This window comes from Asterias rubens, chromosome 3 (genome assembly GCF_902459465.1).
Source record: "Asterias rubens chromosome 3, eAstRub1.3, whole genome shotgun sequence".
Taxonomy (NCBI): Eukaryota; Metazoa; Echinodermata; class Asteroidea; order Forcipulatida; family Asteriidae; genus Asterias; species Asterias rubens.
The window spans coordinates 12,882,023-12,886,505 of NC_047064.1; the positions used below are offsets into that span (position 1 = coordinate 12,882,023).

Sequence of the window (4,483 nt, forward strand, 5' to 3'; positions counted from 1 at the left end):
CGTCGAAAATATTGACGCCAATATTGACGCCAATATTCACGACATGGGCCCCAAGTCGCAAATATTTACGCCAATATTGACGCCAATATTCACGACATGGGCCCCAAGTCGCAAATATTTACGCCAATATTCACGACATGGGCCCCAAGTCGCAAACCCGCTCAGGCGTGAATATTCATTGTTTTTTTAGCAACCTAGGTAGCTGGGTGGGCAAGAAAATAGTCTGGCGCACTGGTCCCGATCTCACTCGCGCGCTCTGACAATAATATCGTTCAGCATTGTGATTTGCGTGCACTGACGACTGCCAGGATGTAAGTTCGACTAACAAAAATGGAGACTGAAAATCGGGTAAATATAATTGTATTTCTTATTAAAGCCCAGTATTATTACTTTCATTTACCCTGCCACCCCCCCCCCCCCCCCCATCATTGTTGACTTGCAACATAAACAATGTACACATACAACAAGGACTACTCGTGCTGCGCCGCGCCATGCGTAGGAAAGTACAGCCAGAGATCGGTGGGTCTGGGTGCCAGACTGTGTGGGAAACAGACTCCCCAAGTTGCTTTAAAAAAAATTCACGCCTGAGTGGGTTTGCGACTTGGGCTATGTCGTGAATATTGGCGTCAATATTGGCGTAAATATTTGCGACGTGTAGCCCATGTCGTGAATATTGGCGTCAATATTGGCGTCAATATTTGCGACATAGGGCCCATGTCGTGAATATTGCCGTCAATATTGGCGTCAATATTTGCGACATAGGGCCCATGTCGTGAATATTGGCGTCAATATTTGCGACATTTGACCCATGTTGTGAATATTGGCGTCAATATTGGCGTCAATATTTGCGACATAGGGCCCATGTCGTGAATATTGGCGTGAATATTGGCGTCAATATTTGCGACTTTGGGCCAAGTCGTGAATATTGGCGTGAATATTGGCGTCAATATTTGCGACTTTGGGCCAAGTCGTCAATATTGGCGTCAATATTGGCGTCAATATTTGCAACTTGGGGTAAAAGTCGCAAATATTGGCGTCAATATTGGCGTCAATATATATTTGCGATGTCCCTTTAAAGCCACCATAACAAACCTACTGTCAGCGTGTGTGTATGTATTTTGATATGCGTCGTGTGTGTGTGTATGGTTGTACTTTTGAGTACGGATTTATATCGGGAACTTTGACGTGCATATTAAATAAATAACTTCGTCTTAACTTGGTCTGTAATCAATCATGGACTTGGTTGATAAACTTGAAGAACAAGATATAGAAGCAGCGGTCAAGAAGCCAGTTTTCTCAAGGCATGCAACATGCAAGAGATCCGCTCACGTTGACGACAGGTCGCAAGGAAGAAGAAGGAGAAGCCGCCATTTATATATGCATCATGCCAACACACCCACACACTGCACACAGCGTGTATTGATTGATGAAAGGCAATGAGTGAATGACACTTTTGTAAACAAATGATTTGCACCGGCCGAATATTCGATGTAATCAGTTGGTGATAGTTGGTGCGTACTGTGTTGACATCATGAAATCAAAAATGGTGAGCTTGCTGTTAAGTTTCTTAAACTACTTTACTAATAAATTTGCGTTGACAAATAATATTGCGAAAATCTACCCTCATGGGATGGAGTTACCGGTTTGGGGCTTCTTACTTAAAAGAACAAGTTTTGTTTTGAAGTAAAACTTAACAAAGCATGTGTTATTGTTCATATAACTCACTGGTTCCACCATGGAGGTAGTTTCTACCTCCATGGGTTCCACAAAAAGCACTGTCAGTGGCAGTTGCACCGACACACACAGGTTATTAAAATTGAGCCCCTACTTCTCTAGTTCTACACTAGGTTACTTGTTTTGCGTTGTTGTTGCAACTCTTGTATCTAGAGAGTAGAGTCTCAAGCAATGTAAAAAAGTACCAAATTCACTGTTTTTGTTGTTGTTGTTTTTTATAATTAAACATAATTGTGGTTTTTTTTTAGAATCAATAACAAAACATAATAAAAAAATGTTTAAAAAATTTAAACACTAAAACTTAAATAAGATTTGAAATTACATGAGAGTCTTTATTTGTGATGGTGTTGCCTCGAACCTCACTTTAGCCCGTAAGTATTAGGTAGGTTTTATTAGCTGCATGTTATGCCAGCAAACACGTGAACGTGAAGGTCAAAACATTGTGTTGTTAGGTGACGTCACCACTTTGGGCTTAATTCATGCTCACGTAAGACGTCTGCACAGAGAGGTACCTGATGTGAAAAATGGTATCTTCATGTGATTTTAACAACACAATTTTCTGACATTTACGTTAACTTACTTGCTTGCAATAAGTATTAGCCTATCATACTACGGATAGTATTACACAATCAACATAAAGTTCAGGTCAACATTGTGTGTTTCTTTCTTTTCTCCACAGGGTCACATGGCAGCCTGACTGTGCAAGGGAAACATTCCACGTTTAGGAGGAAGGAAGTTCATTCCACCCCTACCCCTTAGCTGCTGTAAAAACTGTGAAAGTTTGATCTCCTGCCTTACTGCGAGTCATGGGAAAAGTTAGCCGAGATGGATCAGCATTGGAGTGAAGATTTGTACGCAAAAACTGATACAACTCAAGACACTCATTAAATTACTCTGGTGCCTGATTTAGAAAGAAATTTTCATACAAATAAAATAATCTTAATTGCAATCCTCTGTTTAATTGGTAACCAATGAAGCGATCTTAGAAGGAGCATGGCATCATGACGGCGATTTAACCTAAATATAACACGAGCAGCCCAGTTCTGCAAACTGTGAAGTCTCTTTTAAAATATGCATGTGGGATTTCTGTAAGCAGCCCATTACAACAATCTAACCGAGAAATAATATGGCTGTGAATCACATGATGTTAAGATGTTATGTATCGTCAGATACATACTTCCTAATCTGTGACTCCTGAAATCGAACAGACTTACAAAGCTGGAGCCGATTTCACGAAACGTTAATCTTAGGGTTTGCATGTTACGGTGCAAGGCTGGGACTCAACTCAAGTCGTAAGATTAACACAATTTGGAAAGAGTTTGGCGAAATCGAAAGCAGGTCTATTTGATCAGTCATAGACAATTCAATCAAAATATGCACCAAGGTTCTTGACTGATGTGGATGGTGCATTCTGAATGGTTCCAAATGTAAGAATGACATTCATACTGTGCAATTACCAACAATTATTTTGCTCATTTTAGTTAAAATTTATTCTTTCCAATCCAAATACTTAAATATCCAAAGCACAGTCTGAGAGGGTTTGATAATGTATAAAGGCTAGGCGGTTGTGCAACATAGGTAGAAAACCCGTTTAAAATGTTCATTCAAGTTGGTTTTCCCCTATCCACCACTGTTTACATTTCTTTACGGTCTTCTAGCGGTCTCCACCCGAAGGTCCGTTAGTCCGAAGGTTCAATAGTCCGAAGGTTCGATTGTCTGAACGCACAAATTTCCCAGAACAGGGGGTTCATTAGTCCCAAAATGAAGTAGGTTTCATTAACCTGTACATTCAATACGATAGTCCGAAGGTTCATTGATCCGAAGGTTCACTGGTCCGAATAAGGTCTGATAGTCCGAATCGATGATCAAACCTTATTGTCAATTCGGACTTTCTGACCTTATTGTCAATTCGGACTATCGGACCTTGTTGTCAATTCAGACTATCGGACCTTATTGTCAATTTGGACTATCGAACCTTCAGACTATTGAACCTTCGGACCATCGAGCTGTAACCCTTCTAGCACTCGCCTAGTTTGTAAATTGTTTAAAGTGTTTTGTAATAAACAGGTTTTGAAAAATCCGTGGTCAACTACTCACTATGTTTATATAGCAACCTGGAGGTGCAAGGGAAACACTCCACATTTTCTTTATTTACAGTTTCTACCATCAATATCCATTAGTCTGAAGGTATTTTCATTGTTTATTGCTCAATTTAATTTATTTATTTCAACCACTGGTTTGCTTTTGTTGATCGATTTATCAATAAATATATTTCTTGTTTTTTGTTTGAGGCAAACTACAATTTGAGTCACTGTTCCTTTTTTGCATTTCACGGTGTCTTTACCCTATTTGACCCTTATACATGTATTAATTGTTATGATTGCTTAGAAGTGAGAACAATATTAAACAAGAAAAGATAACATGAATACCGCTGAAATGCTCTCTTTAACAGCACTGAAAACATAACAGTACTTATTGTAAGAGCATTTTCCATTGTTAAACTGGTGAGTTTTACATAAAATGCTTAAACATTTTACAAAAATTTTTCATTGGCTTATTGCAGCGGCCAACGTGTATGAATGGGTCCAGGCGGGAGTTTCAGTACAAAACGTCACCCCTAAAATGGCTATAAACATCGACATAATGTGAAATAAATTATCGTTCATCCTCTGATTTTTTTTACTGAACGTTATGATGAGGGATAGATCTCTCATTCCTGAAAGTTTAAACAAAATCCCTCCTTACATCC

The 4,483-nt window shown here is 39.3% G+C and overlaps 1 long non-coding RNA gene across 1 annotated transcript; it reads left to right on the plus strand.

Moving 5' to 3' along the window:
- The first annotated feature begins 1,101 nt into the window (after positions 1–1,101).
- On the plus strand, positions 1,102–4,033 carry LOC117287738. Its single transcript, XR_004518831.1, has 2 exons — positions 1,102–1,546; positions 2,414–4,033. It is a non-coding gene; the product is annotated as an uncharacterized LOC117287738 (long non-coding RNA).
- The last annotated feature ends 450 nt before the right edge of the window (positions 4,034–4,483 follow it).